This window comes from Topomyia yanbarensis, chromosome 2 (assembly GCF_030247195.1).
Source record: "Topomyia yanbarensis strain Yona2022 chromosome 2, ASM3024719v1, whole genome shotgun sequence".
In the NCBI taxonomy this organism is placed as follows: domain Eukaryota; kingdom Metazoa; phylum Arthropoda; class Insecta; order Diptera; family Culicidae; genus Topomyia; species Topomyia yanbarensis.
The window spans coordinates 73428268-73449443 of record NC_080671.1 but is presented as its reverse complement, the minus strand read 5'-3'; the positions used below and the strand labels follow the sequence as shown (position 1 = coordinate 73449443).

General features: G+C 37.9%; 1 protein-coding gene across 1 annotated transcript in view; it reads left to right on the top strand.

The window, feature by feature from the left end:
- The first annotated feature begins 200 nt into the window (after positions 1-200).
- Positions 201-21176, top strand: part of LOC131678435 (uncharacterized) — a 65926-nt gene continuing 44950 nt past the window's right edge. The window contains exon 1 of the mRNA XM_058958591.1: positions 201-286. The gene's annotated coding sequence lies outside the window, so the exon portion shown is untranslated. The remainder of the gene's footprint in view (positions 287-21176) is intronic.

The window sequence follows — 21176 nt, the reverse complement described above, 5'->3', positions numbered from 1 at the left end:
AGTGAGCGGGTAGGTAGCTTATCTCCCTCTGCTAGCGCTGCTACTGCGGCTGCTTCTCTGACGGGCCTGGTGCATAGTGGTAAATGGCTTATTTCTTTGCGCGCCTCGATTCCCCACAGTTATTCGCGAAACTGTGCACCGCGGCAAGTGCAGATCCCGTGGTCTACGGCACGGGTTTTCAAGTTCATTCCGTGTTTGGATCTCGCTCGAAACGGTCGTACCACATCGGGAAAGCAAGTCGCAGTCTTTCCCCAGGCGGATATATTTACGAAACTTCGACGAGCCGGTAATTTGAATTTTGTTCAGAAAAGTATAACTCGGTGTCGTTAGTGCTCATCTGGATCCATGAAGTCGCGTTGTACTTCGAGTGATGAAAACGCGCCGAATATGGAGCAAGATGTTGTTGAACTGTTTTCGCTGGATTAACAATGGAAAAGTGTAGCTTCAGTGCGGTTTTGTGGAAATGCAGAAAACTATTTTTGTTTTGTTCCGTGAGACGGTTGAAAGGGCTCAGTGACATGAATCAGTGGTGCATAATTTCGGTCTTTCGGGTGATGTTTTGTGTTTAATGGTGGTTCTGTGCGGAAATACGATCCATTGGCGAAAATTTTTATGTCGACCAGAAGTTGTTATAACAACCAATCATCGAAGGAAATCGGTCATGTTTGCTTGTAATTTAATTTGATGTAACGAGCCGCAAACTGTCGGATTTAAACTGGATTGATGTGCATTATGTCTGCTTATTGGTAATTGCGGGAAAAAATCGCTGGGATGCTGTCAGCAAAGTCGCATTCTTCGCCGATAGACTGGTTGTAGAAAGTAAAGCTTGCTCTATATGGAAACGAAATTAAGTCGAATGAGACGCAAAGTAGGTGTTTGGCGCAAGATTGTCAAGAAGAGCAGATAATTTGATATGCTTTCTGTTTTGTACTGCTTTCTGGTACTATTCCAATTCACTCATAGATTGTAAATCTTGAACCTTCGGTTCGTTTTTGAAGATTCAATATTTGCTGACATTTTGGGTATATTAGTAAACTTCACATTGAATTGCAAAAGTATGTTCCTGTTCTATCGCTAATGTTACCACTTATTAGTTTACCACAGAATTATTGGACGACAAACGCCTTCAATATTACATATTACGGTGCATGTATTTTGTGCACATATGTCCGACGCCTTTACGAATAAAAATGTATTGTGAAAAGGCTTTTTGACTGCAACAGTAAAGTAATACTAAAATAATTCACAGTCAATGTAACTGTTTATATCATAGACAGAAGATAGTGAATTGCCTTTTAGTAGTTTCAAATAGGCTATATCGTACTGAGCCGAACATGGGTTTCCATTCACATTTAACAGTGATTCATATGCCAATCACATTATATGCGGCAGCTCAGATATTTGAGAATCTAAGTCGAACAAAACAATATATCCTCAATGCAGGAAATCACTCAACAGTTATGATCTGTACATGATGTGGAAGGAAGAGGTGCTAGATATAACTCTCTGCACCGACAGTACAATGCATAAGCTGGCGATATCACTCGTGCCTATCGAAATAACAGACTTTCGTTATCTGATCATAGATTCTTTCATTTAAACATTTCGCTAGATTCAAAAAAATTTACAAAGAGGGCAGGGCTATTCGACTCTTGGAATATTTTCCAACATTTTATATTAAGTCGCGGATATGCAAATTCACTATTGTATCAAACACCGCACCTGACTTCGTTGCTCAAGAACCAATCCTACCATTAGGGGCCGTACAAAAATGACGTAGCTTTTTTCGGCGATTTTTGACCCCTTCCTCCCCCTCGTAGCATTTGGTCACAAAATTCTAACCTCCCCCTCACATGCAAAGCGGCCGGGGGATGAAAAAAAATTACAGATGTTTTTCAATTATTTTAAATACATGTCCTTCCAAAATGTTTCACGACTTTTATTAACGTTATCATTATAACAGCAAATTGCGTTCAAAATAAGCCCATTTCATGACAAATATAGTGTTGATAGTTTTGTTTTGAATTTTATATATCAAGGGGAGCATGAAGAGAAGTTCTCTCAGTTCACAATCCTGCAGCTGTCAATGATTCTAAGAAGCACACGTTCATCTAAATTACTAAATTTTGTTTGGTTTAATCCGAAGTGAAAATTTAACTCAGCTTTCAAACGAAGTCTACTAGTTAGCAACATTAGTTAACTAATAAACCCGCATACAAAATCTTTTCGTATTTTGCGAACTTGTAATTACGCGAATCGTAAAATTTACCTCATGAAAAACCGCATCAAAAGAAACTTGTTTGATTTTAAATTTATTTCGCTTTGGAATTGAGGATCATTAAATTGTTTTCTCTAAACAATAGGTTTTAAACTTAATGCTACGTCGCACCTCTTCTGACCCTACCCTCCCCCTCTTCTCATTTCGTCACAAATTTGGTATACCCTCCCTACCCCCCAAAATGCTAAGTCATTTATGCATGGCCCCTTATCGATCATTTGGAAGAAGCACTAGATTCGCTCATGTACTGCATTCGAACATGCCAACTATAGGTGATTCGTGCTAACTAAAACAAAAATATTGCATTTTCCAAGTACGTCAGTAACATTCTAGGCAGGACGCACACGGAGCGTTTCAAATTCAATTATCAAATCGTTGCTCTCGTTTTATTTTATGACAAATGCCATTTTTGGGTAAACTGATAGCATTTTCATTTTTACCTAATGTTACATCGGTGTAGTGAAAAAAAGACTGATTTCACCCAAGTTTTTAATGAGTGTTGATCCGACTACACCGCCGGCGCCAGTGGTTGAGTGGTAAGCGAGTTCGCCACTAACTCCGAGGGTCTGGGTTCAATCCCAGCCGAGGTCGTTGAGATTTTCTGAAGTAAAAAATTTGTGATCAATTCTCCTATCGGAAAGGCTGTAAAGCCGTTGGTTCCGGTCCATGTGTTGGTAGCCCGATATGTAGGATCCAGGTGGTGGAGCACCTCCACCATAAAAAAAATCAACCATGCTGTCAAACATGACAATGGCATGAGCTAGATTGACTTCATTTTTTATTTATTTATTAACAGATTAAGGCCGAAGTGGCCTGTGCCGTATACAAAAGATTCCTCCATTCCACTCGGTCCATGGCCGCGCGTCGCCAGCCACGCAGTCTGCGAAGGGTCCGCAAATCGTCTTCCACCTGGTCGATCCATCGTGCTCGCTGCGCGCCACGTCTTCTTGTACCGGTCGGATTGCAATTGAGAACCGTTTTCACCGGGCTATTGTCCGACATTCTGGCTACGTGCCCGGCCCACCGTACTCGTCCGATTTTCCGTCCGTCTCCATGTGCTGTCTTCCATCTGCACTCCACCGTAGATGGTGATAGGCTTCCTCCATCTTCTTAAAGTTTCGTGCAATAATATCAACGTCATCGGCGAAGCCAAGTAGCTGAACGGACTTTGTGAAAATCGTACCACTCGTGTCGATCCCTGCTCTTCTTATTACACCTTCCAGCGCGATGTTGAATAACAGACACGAGAGACCATCACCTTGCCGTAACCCTCTGCGTGATTCGAAGGGACTCGAGAGTGTCCCTGAGACACCTACTACGCACATCACCCGATCCATCGTCGCCTTCACTAATCGCGTCAGTTTGTCCGGGAATCCGTACTCGTGCATAAGATTGACTTCATTACTTGATCGAAATATCGCTACAAAGAGACGTATTTCAAATTTTTAAAATTCCGCTTGTTACGGAGATGTAGCGCAAAATGATCTAATAAATTGTGTTAATACAATTAACATTTTCAAAACTGAAATACTTTTGTGAGAAAAAATTGAAAAAAAAATTTGGTGAGAAAAATGCGATTTAGTTCTGAACTGCACACCAAAAAATTATGAATTTTATCATTGACGTAATTGCAAACATGACACAATTTAACAACCTGTAATTCTCGAAATGACGAAACATTACCGTGTTCCGTTTAATTTTACATGAAACATATACTTTACATGCGCAATGACACAAAATTACACTTACTGCCATTGAAAACAAACGCCATATGTTGAGTAAAATTACACGATTTACCAAAATCAACGTCATGTAAAATTAAAACCAAACGTAAAACTAAGTCATTTTTGATGCTCGTATATGTCAGGGTCAGGAGACGTAAATTTACACGACTTTTTCTAGGTGTGTGTATATATTACATATATAGCAATAGCAACACTGTCACCAAAAATTATTATTTTTTCTAGATGTCTTGACGAAATATACATGCTGGAAAAATGAATTTTCATGTTGTACCGATTTTCCAGTTTGTGGCATCTAAACACTTCTACAAACTTGGTTTTATCCATGGGGTTTAACACCAAGTTTGTAGAATTTAAGATCTGTTGGAATACAGTGGAACTATAGGATTTTTAGGATCTGTTGGAGTACAGTGGAACTATAGCAACTTCAAGTTAGCGTTCAAAAAGTATACGTATCTCAATCTTCTTCCTATCTTTTTTTCTGAAATCGCCTTATGCAATCGCTCCAAACATCGACTTTTTAACCAAAGCCCGGGGGCCGACTCTCGTATACCATTCTACTCAGTTCGACGAGATTGGAAAATGCATGTGTGTATGTGTGTATATTACAAATAATGTCACCTCTCCTATTGCAAATAATGTCACCATTCTCAGAGATGGCTGGGCAGATTTGCACAAGCGTTGTCTCAAATCGGCTGCTATTGAATTTTCACACAGCAAATTCCTATATAAACTGGTACCGCCATGATGGCCAAATTATGCAATACATTTTAAAATATATGCAGCATTGCTTATTGCGAGTCTAGATGACTAATGACCAATCGTAGTAACTTGGACCACATTTCCGCATGTGACGGTTTTTATGCCCCCGGGGAACTTGCCAAATTCCTATGTTGATGTCCTATCCATTTCTCAGCAAATTCTTTACCGATTTTTACATACTTGATTTCAAATAAAATAGATGATAATTCTATTAACTGCTATTGAATTTTATTTAGATTGGTTCCGGAGTTATAGGTATATAACAATTATATACACATATATAATTGAAATACAACAGAAGGTAAAAATCTGCTGAAACTGGACGTCAAATTACTTCGATTTGATCACTGATGGCCAATCAATTCTAGGCTTCTTTGAAGATATTTCCGACTATCAACAATTGCGGAAATCACGGGCTTCGAGGATATTCGAGAATTAAAGTCACATCGGTTATTCGGTGATGACTGAAACATGTTTCACAAACCAAGCATTTAATAAAAGGCATAAAATGCGGTTTGTTGCACCTCCCATCAACCCTCTCCTTTCGAAATCTCATTGGCCTCATTGACCACCATAAAAGGTTCCGGCAGTCCCGGGAAAAATGGCCATCCTTCTAAATTACCAAACTCACATCAGTTTCTCGGAGATGGTTTGGTCGATTTTCACAAAATCAGTTTGAAATGAGAGGGACATTATCCATATACAGTTTCGAACGAATCGGTTATATGGTTCCAGAAATATAAACTGAAACGTCCGATCTAATATAAAATTCCCACAGCAGCTGGAACAACATTTTTTTCAAAGAGGTGATCACATGAAATGTTAAAAAACGAATTTGTATTTTTGATGCCAAATGTCTTAAAATGCATGAAACGTCGAGTTTTGATGCAATATCCATTTTTTTTGACAATGGCTCAAAGATGGCTCAACAAATTTGCTCAAACTTTGTTGCAAGTAACAACGGAATAATGCTCCCATAAGCTGCTATTGAATTTTTAGTTGATACGACTTCCAGTTCTGAAGTTACGCGTTGAGGAGTGCGGTCATAAAGCAAATCCCCATATAAACTTGTAACACTATGATGTTTGAATGATGTAATAAATATTCAAATTGGTTCAACATAACTTGGATTTGCGGGTCTTGATTACTAATGACCAATGACTTGGTTATTGCGGTCACATAGGCTTTTTCATATAAACCGGTATAATCGTAATACCTCATAGGTTAAAATTCTATTGAAATGAACAGCAAATTGCTTCAATGTGCAGGCCTAGATCACTGATGGCGAATCAAAGGTTCTTGGAATATATTGTCCACTATCGATAATTCCGGAAGTACCGGATTTCAGGCATATTCCAGAACTAAAATCACTTCGGTGATGACTGAACCAATTTGCACTACCCTAGTCTCAAATGGAAGGTATAATATGTAGTTGGGTGTTCAACCCCCCATCCATCCCGTTCTCATTGTTCCTCTCAAACCCCCTCTCCACACTCTTTCACCTCCCTTAATTCTCTCAGACCAGCTTCACACGAGTATTTCCTTCATCGACCCCGTATATAAAAATAAATTAAAGCGCATCAAAATATATGGCGAAAAAACATAGTTATAGATTCCACCACCAGGTGAGATGATACATGCAAGATGATCATAATCCAAAAATTTATTGCCAAGCGACTCTGTCAAGCGCAGGATTCTCAAAAAATCAAAATTCCGGGCATGCTAAGGTAGAGCTACTAGTGATTAAAATGATCAAATATCATATCACATCACATATTTAGTGGTTTTCGTAAACTAAGTGCGAAGTTTCTTATGTCTCAACCCTCCGCTGTCCAATCCCATCGTATGGTGGGGCTAAGGAGAATCGTTGTAGAACACGATTTAATGTTCTGATCTCCTCTAAAACTGCCTAACAACATTCGCACTTATTATACAAATACATTTTTTGCTTATTGAAATTATATAAATGATCTTTGAATTGAAAGTTGGAAATTTGAGGAAAAGGACAGTGTTTCAAAAATCACTCCAATCAGCATGCGTTGAAAAAACCATAGTTTGACAAATCATTAAAATCCGTGATTTCATCACTCATGGTTTTTTTTTGGCTCCAGAGGAGTGAAAACCGCCAAGGAGTGAAAACAGGTTACTAGATTATAGGGTGATGAGCCTATTTGCGCCATGTTTCTATTATCACCCTACCCATTTGAAGTCGTTGGTTAGAGCAGTGTCTGCCATCTTTGTTCAACGCATTGAATCAAATGGTAGCGCAACAATAGGGGCACTCGATTCGAGTTTTCATTGTGCTCAAACACGAGAATTTTACTGTTTTCAACGCATTTGTGTTATTATATTGATTCTTAACAATGAAGCAAAGCAGTTGATGTCAATTTTGAAGCATTCCATTGATTGTAAGGCAAGAAATTACCGAATTAGTGAGGCACCTTGCTTAGTATGGTGAAAATAGGCTCATCACCCTATGCGCAAAAGCAAAACAGATCCTTGGTACAGTTCATGGCGAAAGCTTCTTTTCGATAGACCTCGAAGGTCAGCATTCAATGGCTAGGCTAGGCTTAGGCCATAACAGTAATAAATAGTACACCTGTTTTGCATCCTTCCACTATGCATTTGAACTTTTGGATTTCATCACTTAAGCAGAAAATTTTTTACACCGGATTTAAGATATGTTTGCCCGTGATTATTGTTAGAAATATATATCTGTTAAAAAAAATTAATTTGAAAACAAATGACTTGCTTCAATATATACGCGGCGCGCCATCTCGATGTATCTTATTTCAACATTGAACAACTCCGCCATTTTCCAGCCGATTTTAACAGATAAACAAAATTCTGAAACCATTTTGGGTATAAGTCGATTTACACCATGCTGAAATCGTAGCGCTTTACGTTGAAAACGATCGTTCAATAGTGAAAACTGCGTGCTTATCGTAAAAAATATGGCAGGCCCACTTCACCCTTTCCGGCGGAATAAATAAACAAAATTGTCGAATTTGGGTGACACAGAATCCACACGTTATACATCAAACACCACTGCACTACCAGAAAGTAACTGTTTGGGCCGGAGTGTGCTCCAAAACAATCATTGGTCCTTATTTTTTAAAGAGGGAGAGACCATCGACAACGTACGCTACCGCTGGATTTTGGTGCACTTTGTCTGTCCACAAATGCAGAAATCTTGTGGCATCTTGCCACACCGCAATCAAGTTCTTGCAGAGGAAATTCCCGGGATGCGTTGTCTCAAAAAATGGTGACTTGGAATGGCCTCCTCGTTCTCCGGATTTAACGGTGCCAGACTTTTTTCTGTAGGGTTACTTGAAAAGTAAAGTGTATTCCAGCAAACCTAAGTACCTTGACGCTGTCCAATGTAATGCAAAATGGCCGCGAAAGAGCTGCTTTTTGTGTATCAAATGGGGGTGGTGATTTAATCAACGTTGTTTTCTAAACCTGGTTTATAATAAATGGCATAAAATATCCTAAAAAGACTTGTTTACTTGTGAAAACTGCTAAAAAATGGCGGAGTTGTTCAATGTTGAAAAAGGATACATCCAGCTGGGTCACCTTGTACCTACTGCTGGGATAATTGAGAAATTAAACATACAAATTTTGAAGGCCTGTTATCAAAGTTTGTAATTAAATTCGATCTATAAGAGGCGACAGAACAAGAATCACAAACCGGAGTGGACAGGAGGATCCAAAACCAGGAGTGAAAACCTAAGAGTCAAAACCCACTTGGATTGCTTTGATTGTTATACTCACTCCCAGAAATGTGCATAACAATGATTGGTTTCCACCGCTCCTTTGGAAACAGGCTCCTTGGTGTGAAATGTGTGGTTTATTTGAAACACAAAAGGAGAAAAAAACTATTTTGCAGGTGGTAGTACATGGTAGTACAATCCAATTGGTAAATTATCACACTTTGTTAGGTTTTCAATGAAATTAAAATTGTTACATGTCTTAAGAACTTGTCGAAAATCAAAATGTCAATAGTAAATTCTTGATGTGATAAAATTTGGCAGAGTTGAAATCCCACTTCGGAAAAAACCATTATCTCTTCCGATGAAAATTCCACTTTGCCGAATATTGCCGCACTTGAAATCAGTCAATATAATGTTGATTCTAGGTGCGCATATCGACTTGAGGTTTACTCATGTTCCATCCTCACTGTAGGAATAGAAATAACGAATCTTCGCTATAGTTTCCATTTTTGTGCGAATTTCTGGTGGACGTAGATTTTTTTGTTGGAAAATTCACTAGACGTTTTGTACATTGGTATATTATAACCAAATCCGGAAGACGTAGAGAAAAAAATACAAATAGACACATTGCAGCGTTTGTACGCCTCATGCAAGTGTTAACAGGTCGACGTTAGAAAAATCCTTCGATGTTCGCTCAAAAAGCTTAATTGAACACTTTAAAAGTCCTAACACAACGTTAATGTTATGGGTTCGTTGTTTTTCAGGATGTCCTTTCAACCTACACTTGTATTTATCAAAAAACCTACTCTATCTCAAACTTTAGAGCATCCATTTGTTCTAGGAATTTGATCATCGATAGTCACAGAACAATACTGTACACTTAGTTTTTGAGTTTTCAAGAAATTTTTACATGGCCGATGCAAAGGTTACGTTATGAGACCACACCAAAATGAACACAAACGGTCGCACATGAAGTGTTGTCCCCTAACGCAACTAAAGTGTTTGTTTGAGAATTGAGACAACTAAACATGATTAATAACTAGAATAGTACTTTCGGAAAGTACAAGGAGATATTTGAAAATTGTGATTCCCGATTATCGATTATTTATGAACATTTGATTTTTGTCGTATTATTAATAATATGAATCAAATAGAACAAATCTTGCTACCGGAGCAATGTGTTCGAAGTTTGAATGTGATTTTTCGAGAATTTACATGAAGAAAGCCCACTAACCCACATTTTCATGGCTAAGTGGCACTGTATGCATCAGTTTATCACTGCAGGAGAAAATAAGAAACATAATTTTATTATCTACAACTTTGTCGAAAACTGCAAATCAATCCAACATCCTTGTGAGAAGTTTGTTAAACTTTTAATGAAGTGATATCTGAGTCATTTTGCGTGGGGCTAACAGAACATGCTAGTCACTAGTCGATTCCCACGAGCATTATTTTTCGCAAAATATTGGTTGGTTTGGCAGGATAGCATGTTTGAAAGAATTTTAGCACAACCTTAAGAGATAGACTATTGGTATCTTATACAAAGTTGTAGAACAACTCATTTTTGAGTAACTCTTGTGAACATGTATTTAATCTATCTCCACTTCTTTAGAAGTGAGTGTTGACACACTCTATGTGGTGTAATATGGAACTACTCTTTTTTAATCAAAATACAACTCATATAATGTACGAAAATCGTTCCAAATATACAATTCAGTTAAACCCAACCACTGATTCACCAGTATGTGCTGTTAGGTCACATGCAAAACTGACTCAAACAGCACTTCCTTAAAAGTTTAATAACTTCTCCAAAGGAAGTTGGATTGATTTGCAGTCTTCGACAAAGTTATTGACAATAAAATTATCTTTCTGATTTTCACTTGCAATAGTGCCACCTAGCCATGAAAATGCAAGGCTTTCTTCATGTAAATATGCCGAAAAATCACATACAAATTTCGAACACATTGGTCCGTTGGCATGTTCTATTTGATTCAAATTTGGAGCTCTGAGACTAGAAATCAACTCAGAAGTGGACTGATTGAGTTTTTCAAACTACGTTTATTTTCTGGGCAGTCGTCGCCGGTCTAAGGACCAAATGTCATCAAAGTCTATCTATAGACTCGCGTGGAGACATGAGATAGGAAACTTGCGAGAACCATGTTATCTCATTCATCATAAATAAAATTGAAGAAAAACCTCTGCTCCTGCTCTGACCCATCACTGCGGTCGGTAACTTGAAATTTTTTTTTTCTATGTGACCTTCTGAACGTGAAAATAGAGCTTGCACGGTAAAATATTAGTTCATAAATTTATGAACAAAAATCACGAATTCGTGAACTGAACGATTTACGGAAATCGTGACCAGGTTCCTAAAATTATGGGTAATGAACCTAGTATTCATGAAACTATGTATGTTTCCAAAAAACTAGTTCGCACTAAAAGTATACATGACGTTACATTCCAATGTTTGGTTGGATTGCTGTAGTTATTCCCTGGACATGTTTAGTTTTTATTATGATTCTTGTTCATAATTTGGAGCTAGACTAGTCTGTATAAAGTTGATAACTAAAAGAACCAAAATTTAAACAATTTCAGTAGCAGTACTCGTAATTTCTCATCGAATTTTTTCTGCAGAGTAGCGCGATTTTTGTTCATGAATTCAGGATCTTAGTCACAGTTTTCGAAAATTATTTGCACGTTATCGTGATATTTTACTCTTTCGATTATAAAGGTTTAAACCTTAAGGTCATTCGCCTCTTCGGGTTAGAAAAGTCTCTTATGAAAAATTTCTAACCCAATGTGCGGGGTTGGGACTCGAACCCAGGTGCGCTGCGTACAAGGCAATCGATTTACCAACTACGCTACGCCCGCCCCCTTCCGATTTTAACACGTAGAGCAATGTGACGCATGTTCATGTTTAATCTGATTTAATTACTCTTAGTACGTGACAATATAAACTGGATCATAAAAATGTGATTGATTGATTCGCGGTATCTTTTGTGAATTATATCACGATTTGAGACTCTATAATGTATTCTTGGTGCTCGGCGCAGTTTTCGTTTTCTATCCGAATATCACATTGAACCTTATCATATGAATAACGATGTTCGAAATCACCTAAAAGTTTTCTTATATCTGCTGCTCGCACCTATTTCTAGTCGCTATAAGCTGGTCATAACTATATATTTCATGAAGAGACCCACATTGAAATAGTTCTCGTGAAAATGTCATGATCATGTGCAGAGTTGTCCTAAATTGAAAACGAATAGGGATATCTTCTAAAAATTACAGGCAACCAAGAGTCATGAAGCAGATCGCGAATGTATGAATAATATTTTATGATTTTGTGAACCATTTCACGAGCACTAATGGTCACTAGTGACTAATTCGCTAGGAATTATGAATCAGTTCACGTAGACATGAATAGTATTTCTCGATTTTGTAAATTATTTCACGAGCACGAATAGGTAGTCGTGACTATTATACTAAGAACTAGTTCTCGAGTACATGAACATTATATTATGATTTTGTGAACTATTTTGCGCGCCCGAATGCTGCGTTGTGACCGATGTACTAGAAATCATGAACTAATTCACGAATACATTAATATTTTACGATTTTGAAAACTATTTCACGAGTACGAATTGTTAGTCGTGACTAATTCGCTAGGAACCATGAATCAGTTCACGTATACATGAATAATATTTTATGATTTTGTGAACTATTTCACTGGCACGGATAGTGAATCGTGACTAATATATTGAGAACCATGAACGAGTTCACGATGATTGTAAGATTTCATGAATAATATTCCCTTTCGTGAAATAGTTCTTAAGAAAACATGGTTTGATTTTATGAACTAATTCACAGCCATGAAAACCAGATCATATTCAAGATGTAATAAATCATGAATCAGTTCACGTTGTATTTTCGGATTCTGAATAATGTTCCTAAAACTTTAAATAAAATCACTAGTTAACTTAGGGTTTTACGGAATATGTTGATAAAATTGTGAACTAGTTCACGCCCAGAAAATTGATTTAGTAATGACATCGCGGCTACCGTGACCGAAATTAACAAAACTAAAACCAAATGTCTCTACTCAATAAAGCGTTATGCGGACGCTACTGAAGAGAAATTGAACAAGATTATAAAACACATGATTTTTGTTCATAGTCTTGTTTCTGTTTCGTAGCTTGAAAACGGGATTGTTCCAAAGTTCACGGGACTTAATTCACGATTTTAGGAACAATTCTTTTTCCATGTAGGCTTATGGAAGTCGCCTATCTTCAGTATCATCATCTTTGCAATGCAGTAGCGATATCATTTAACACGTTATCCCAATCCGAACGTTTCGTCTTGCAAAACATCTTAAAACACGTGGTTGAAAGTGACAGCGTTTGAATTGAGATTCCCGTGTATATTGAAAAGTGACCAATAGAGGTAAGGACACCCAAAACGGCGCGCTCTGATTTTCTGTTTTTGGGCTCACAATCTCATTCCCAAAAGCAATCCTTTTTGAACATTGAGCTGTTCGCGCACAATTCGAGATGAGCGCAACGCTCACGAAAAAAACGATGACACACACAAGGAAATTTTGATAGTATTTATTTGGTTTCGTATCTTTCTTCTACACCTTACATTCCCCCATCCAACCACCCACAAAGCAATCTCATCACCATTGCTGCTGCATTGTATTTTGGTTTGTTTCATTCTTTTCTCCGCTGCTATAAATAGCTCGTGTCCTAAAACTTCTAGTAAAAAAATCTGATATCAGATTCAAGATTAGAACCGACAAACTTCTAATCGGTAAAAACACCACTTTACTACCCGTGCCATGACGACACACTGGTGGAGAAGTATAATGGCTTATATAAGCTTCACACTAATGATGAGTAAGATAGATAGTATCGTTTGCTCCCCGCCGCCGCGTCGGTATTTCAGCATCGTCATTGACGCATTTTGCTTTGTACCATTTCCCCACTGTTATTAATATTTCGTTTGTATGTATGTGTTGGGAACTAAGCCTTACTAGAAAAAAAGATAAACGGGTAAGCATTAGTACTGGAACCGACAAACATCTACTCGCTAAAACGTCTACTTTACACCTTATGCCATAATGACACATAATGAGTCGTCGTTCGAATGGGCTATATAAACTTCGCGATCACAAATGGGACAGCATGGAGACGATGGTATGTGTTATTCAAGTTATCCCTGCACTGGATGAGCCAACAGTGAGTAGCTATGGGGTACGATATTGTATTGCACAAGTATGAGGTTGGTTCAACACTAATGCATCGTTTGGGAGCTTTTCGCTCACAGTTCGAGAGCGAAAAAAACAGAATCAATTCCGCTCTCAAAGATTCGTTTTGGGTGGATAAATGACTTATTACCGCATATCTCTCCTGAGCAAATTGAAAAATACATGTCGCAATATGGAGAATTAGAATTCTCATACCTTATTGGAGAAACTTCTTCCCGAGTGTTCCCAACGGTGTTCTTGTGGTGAGGATGCGGATCGAAAAACCTATTCCTCCTACTTGACCATAAAATCTCATAAATTGCGGAACTACTATTGAACAACCTACGTTCGGTACCCATGAGGGGAAAAATACTACGTGTTAGTACTGTAATCAGACAACATACCAAAGACAACCTTGTGCGAAAGGTGCAGAGGAGAATGTAGGAGTTTTCAATATTATTATTTGAAACATAAACGGTTGCCAAATCTGTTCAGGTCATAATGACAACCGCAAAATCAGCATCCAGCCGCGGCGTAAAGGTATTGACAGAAAAACAAATTTCTGTCTGTAAACTGCACAATAACTGAAAACTTCGGTTCATGATGCCTCTTATTACTTTGATAACGAGCTAAAGCCAATAACTCCCTGAATATAGAAGTAATCAATCAAAGTCAATGTTTTCTCTCATCAATACCCATTGTTCAAAGAGTCTCTGGTCAAATGTTTTGAGGTATGTACACATGCAAAAACTGCGTGTAATTTCGGTTTTGCCAATACAATGAATGAATGAATCTAATAGAAAATTAGTTTACCGTAATATTGGATATGCAGAGTTTCTATTGAACTGTAACCAATTAGGTTAAAAATGTAACACAGCTAAATTTCACCCATCAACCTGATTCTGTTAAGTATTGAAAAATCTCATACCTGATAAAACAATTTTGTACTGATTATACATATTGTCTTAAATAGTAAAAAGTTCATTTTTGAATTCAAATCTCCCATGGATCCCAAATCGTAAAAATATAACATTTCTGGAAATGTCCATTTGCTATATCTAGCGCAAACTCCATAGCAGTAGACACTCATGAGTTAATTGTGCCTCAGAGATATTCATCAAACAGTAGTTAAATATTTAGCCTTTTTTCTGTCGCCTCGTAACAGCAGTAATTTATTATCTCATTTCATTTCATACCAAGTATCCTCACTCTACCCATTTTCGCTATACAGGAGGCAGGGCAGTTTGCGGTCTCTGGCTCTCGCATTACTAACCTGGATTAGCTGCTTTTATTATATGCAACGCGTAAACTATACGTTTAATCACTTTGTAGTAATGATTTCACAGAGAGATTACCAGATTGGCGCACTGACACTAACCTTCGGGTTGAATGGGAAAAATGGCTTGAATAGTCCGTCACTGCAGGTACCTGATGGCGGAAAATCGAGAGCAAACTATCATTGGTGAAATGCCCATGGCTCAAGCCATTGAAACCAGTTTTCGCGCTGAGCGGAATAAATGTGTCAATCCATAGCCACTCCTGGTGAGACAAGCTGCGGGATTCTGGTGCGGTCCATGGGATTTGATTGTTTCCACTAATTCTCATTAATGTCTGCCTCTTGAGAGTTGATGGCTGTTTGGCTACCTTGGCGGTGAACGATCTGCAACAACTTCAGCGGGATATGTGATCAGTCTGATGAGATGAAAACGCTTTCATCTGTTGTTCGGTCATGAAACTATATGATCAAAGGATTGTTTAGAAAGTACTTTTTTTAAACTCAACAACACTGTCTCGGTTGATGATCAACACTTGTTTCGGCAGTTGTAATCAAGATCGCGATCAATGAATTCATTGCGGTGAAAACATTACTGCTGTCACTCAGCAGTGGGTCCGAAGGGAAAGTACCTTTATCTCGCGAGCAAACTATTGTCGAAAAATGATTGTTTGCTTCAGGTAGTGGTATCCATTCGAAGAGGCAAATGGCGCACCACAATAAGTATGTACTTCTATTTAAAGTGAGACCGAAAGTGAGAAACATGAATGTTGGATTTTTTGCTGCTGCTATTCGAGTATTGTTTGATCATCATTAGCAGTAACAAATGAAGCCGGCTCGAATACGATTACAAGCTTGAGAAATGAATTGAAGAGGTGCTATATTTTTTTCTTCAAAAGTTCACATGAACCTGCGCTTGGATGGAATTGTGTGAATATGATAGTACAAAGGTACTATGCAAATTCAGGGAATTAGCAAATGATTTATCGGGAAAAGGCTTTCATATAGGCGAAATTTTAAATGAATGAACTTGGAAAGGTAAACAAACTTGATGGTTCACTTAGGTGATGTTGTGTGTGGGATGAGTCGTTTATTTATGATTTATTTATTACTAAATTTCACCCACTTGCTGAATTACGCTTACTTTCTAATAACACGTCTACGTGAACTTCAATTATTGAGATATACACCTCCGCAGCACGTTCGATTTCATGTGGTGGCTAACGTTGGTGTTCTCGAATAAAATCGAAAGTATGCCTCGCAAGCTGTAAAAACTTCCCGCTACACGGGTCCGACATCAATTGATTTAGGTTAGGCCTGCAGCCGAACACCTTTCTCCGCGATGAATGCAACCAGCATCCGTACATAAAACCGAGTCCGAATTGCAACTCCACCGGTTATAGAGCTCAATAAGGAAAAAAAAGTTGCAATTCAAGTGGAGCTCCAACAGAACCGGCAATGAAAATACAGATCAAACAACTGGTAATAGTCCAGTTTTTCAAGGTAGAGGTGCACGCATGCATTCCCGGCTAGCTTCAAATGTATCGCCACCAGCCATTGCTGCAGCGGTAGCACAGTTTTCACCGCTAAACCACCTGGCAATCAGTTTTTTCCCTACCAATTCACGCAGGTAAAGTTGCTTGGGGTCGCGACAAACTACCCGTAGCATGCCAACTTTCTCGTTGCGCGTATTATTTGCATTATAGTCGCAGCAATTAAATCCGATGTGGGTATTTGGTGTGGCATATCGTTGCTGATGAGTTCCATTCGGCGGGCGCGCAGTTACGGTACGTGAAGCAAAATCGAAAAGAAATCATCTGGCCCATATCAAAACCATAAAAAACGCACTGGGCGAAATTATCTCGGTTCTATTCGATGTTCATTGATTTTTAATTAATTATGTTGTTTTTGAGACAACGCGTTACAACGGTTAGGAATTGGATATGTTTTAACGTCTTTTGCCACCGTTTGTTAGCTTTCTTATATACTACCAATTAAAGCGAAACACAACCAAAATCATGCTTGTCGAAAATGAGCTATCTATTAGAGTATAATGTGGGTTTACAATGCACAAACAAAACTAACTGCTTTGTTTATGAAAAAACCACATGGTCGTATAGTTGCACCATACACATATGCGGCTCCAGCTCGAGGGTAATTGGTGAGGACGAGGTTATGCTTTTTGACAAAATAAATCTCTTTTACCAATTGTGTAATGGAATTTCCACTTTTCCTGTATAGGAGAGTATCAAAGAGTATGGTTAATTAAGCAGTCCTCGAAATGAATCACTTTTCATTAACCATTTTATGCCCAATTTTTTTTCTAGCGTGTATGAAGTTGAAACCTTATTTTTCCACAAACTTTTGGGGTCTAGAAACACGAAAAACCTGTGTTGATCAAGATTGGTGCTTTTCTAGAAACTGCTCAATTTTTACCTTCGAATGCTCTATACAACTCTTCCACGATATTTACAATAGTCCAATTGCTTGTAAAATGCAATCGAAGACAATCTAAATTGGTAGATTTCAAAAATGATTCGATAATATATCAAAATTTCACGTTTCAACGTTAACTGAAACTATCTATGGCAGCACTGCTTCAATCTATTTAGATCAATTGCAATAACTGCACATCTGCGGATAATACTAATAGCTTGCAAATGAAAAGTGATAGTCACAGTTATCATCCTTACTTGTGTTTGTGTTCAAATCTTATTTAACCAGAAAATTGTAGCTATTTGAAAACGTGTTATAAACAACATGGGCATGAAGGGGTTGATCAGGACAGATATGCTTGTTGCTTGTGTTAGAGCAGTTGTTGTCCCTAACACTGATAAAATCAAGTACCCATTAATGCGTAGAAAACTACTCATTTTCAATAAAAGTCGAATAACAACCCATTAAAAGGGTAAAGCGTTTGTACCCATAAATGAGTACAGACCTTGTACGTCAACCTGGGTATGTTTCACCCATTATTTTTCGCAGAACTGTTACAACAAAATGCGTAAAAAATACCCATTCATGAAATTCGCGCTAGAATGAAAAATACTGTCAATAGAATTATTTCTGAATTAAAAAAAAAAAACATAAAATAACATTCATTTCACATTATTGTTTCCTTATAAAAGTATAGGAATCTGGATAGAAATCCTATTCTAAAACTACTTAACAAAATAAAACCGCCAACTGGATATATTTTTGATGGTTGGATCTTTTGGCTGCTCTAAAAATGCCGAGCTGGCGCATATTTTCTACATCTTCAGTAGTCTAAACAGACGTTGTTTTCGGAGCATTGCCGAAATGTTCCGTTTCCGCCACGGACTCCGATGCAGGGCGATAATTTGCAGGTTCCACTACGATCCTTAGTTTGCAGGTTAACTCGCTTGAAATAATGTTTAAGGATTTTTCACCCATTATCAAGATCAATATACTCATTGACATTTCCTCATCGAGTAGTTGTGAAATGGAAAAAAAGGTTTCATTGTTAGAAACAAAAAATACCCATTTTTTGACAGCTCGAATAACTTCCGAAAATGGGCAATTTGAATATATAAAATGGGTAAAGTTTTTTTTACCATGAAGAGTATTATTTCCAACAATCATCGTTCTTTTCATTTCGGTTGGAATCAGTTTAACACAGAGAGTACATGGAAGCGTAGAAGTTGAGGAAGAGTAGAATCATTGTCAAGTTGAGGAAGAGTAGAAGGTTGTCAATAACATCATTGATTGTTTTGCTACAAATATTGCCTCGTTCTAGTTAGTAGAGACGAATCTGGTCAGAATAGGATGCTGAGCTCGTTAACACGATAGCAAATATAATGGTCTTGCGTTATTGAGTTATATCGCGACACCAACTGACGAATATGTTCAGATGATCTTGCAGACGAAAATACTTGTCGATAGCGCTAACTACAAGGTAAAACATAAGAGCATAAACGGGAATCAATGCACAGCTAATACCAAGAAATTACTTCCTTGTTGGATCTTTTGTTGGATCTGTTTTGTCTTAAAGCTATGAAACGTGAGATCCATGCTTCTCATGCAGAACTGGTCGGTATTGAGTCAGACTGGACTAAGTGACAATATATTAATTTTGAGAAAAATGAGTTTAAAGTTTCAATAGCAGCATCCTTCATGTTATAATTGGCATTTAATTTTTGCTATAATTCTTGCTTAGTATTACATATTTCAAATCTGGTGAAAGTAACTGAAGAAATTCTCCAGTGCCATTAATATCTCATTTTTTGGCATTTTGCGATTTAGTTTGGTCTGACTGAACACCGACCAACTGTGCAACAGAAGTGGGAACTCAGTTAGTCAATAAACTATCGGAATGCAGAAAACCATAAAATTCCTATCCTTGCAAGCGATCCTTCTTCCTTAGAGTACGTGCAACATGCTCAATCTTATTAGAAATTACTTGAGGTGATTTTCAATGGAGTTACTAAGAATAGCTGATATTTATTTATCAATCTCAAAGGAATAACTAAATAAGCAATCGCAAAAGCATTGTATAAAGGGTGTCCCACATCAAATTGCATCACGGAAAAAACGCTGTAGAAAATAACCCATCGGGCATTTTCTCTTGAAAATTTGGGTAGAAGCAGTTTAGAGTGTATTATTTACACTGTATTTTATCACTGTCAGTTTGGTATTCCGCTGAGTGAATCACAGCAACCTTTGACGATGGTGGTCGATTTTTTCGCTCCCGTCAACATTTTTTCCGAAATTATCAAGCGATAATTTTGAAGAGTAGTGAAATTACGACACGGAAAACTGATCAACGGGTTTTGAAACCGTTTCCGGAGTTTGAAGAAACGCTTGGTCGTCCGAATCTGAAAACATTAGCTGGGTGAAGAAATTACAGATGCTGCCTGAAGCGACCTTCGCGGGCGGATCAATTGGAGGACTTGTTGGGGTACAGATGGGAATTCAAGCTATTTTAACACTGGTGAAGACTCCGAGAAACATGGATTAGCTTTAAGAAGAAGCACTCCTTAGTGCACAAACTACAAAGCGAAGATTTGCTTGCTACAGTTATGTTCGAGATGTGGTTCTGTCTTTGAATGCTCCAGGAGTGTTGCAACCATCAGTTGTAGATCATCAGACACACACCATGTCATGTGATGTCTTAGGTGACCGAGGATCTTGAATATCCTGCAACTATCATCAGTCAGAATCGGCATCAAGAACCTGTAAGCAGAGCAGGATGTTGGACATGATTTGCGTTCTGGACACCGGTGAGATCGTTTCTAATATTATTTTTTAAATATTGCTATATATGCTTTATGTTTGGAACAATATTGGATTTCCGGTCATATCTGGAAGTACGCATCTGATAGGCCGACTAAGCTACTTCTCTTTTTGGTTGATCGCAAGAATATCTATAATTGAATCCTTGCCTATTGATTAGTGAGTTTGTTCTACTGGCCGTATGAGGAAAATTTGAAAAAAAAGCGCAGTGGAATTATGAAGGTTCTTTGTTAATAGGTTTTTATTTTATTAATTGTGTAACTGTTACAATGCATGAATGAATACATGGAAACATCTCTTTTCTGTAATACGCTGCCACTTGGTGGGAGCTCGATGTTCGGATTCCTACCTTTAGTGCCTTTGACTCACCTTTACGAAATAAGTTGGTGTCCCTTAGAGGTAATGTTTTTATTTTCTTTTAACAATATTTTTACAGAAGGGCTGCGTTTGTAAGTATCAGTAATTAGTACTAGTAATACTGATTTATATAACTCCCAATTATTACATTATGTATATCTTTCGCCTTTTGTAATCTCCGTCACCTATGGAAACTGTTTCGGTTCCGAGCATTTTCATTAAGTAGATGATAGGACAATTATAAAATTAAAACGCTTGTAAGGACGTGGCCAGGTGTATGGAAATGAGCGGCTCTACGTTATTGCGGTTTGTAGCGAAAACTAATATGACAATGGATATGCTCATTTCTGCAACTCCATCTGCGATTTGTACAGATGTTCGTGCTATGCTATACTATGCTATGTATTTATATCGCTGTCAGTTTTTCGAAGATTGGTAAAAATGGCGTCAAAAGCAACGTCACGAATTGATTTTGCGCAAGCACCTGGAAAATCCTCAACTCTTCCATCGAGACATCGGAAAACAACTCGAAATCATGCAGTCAACGGTGAGT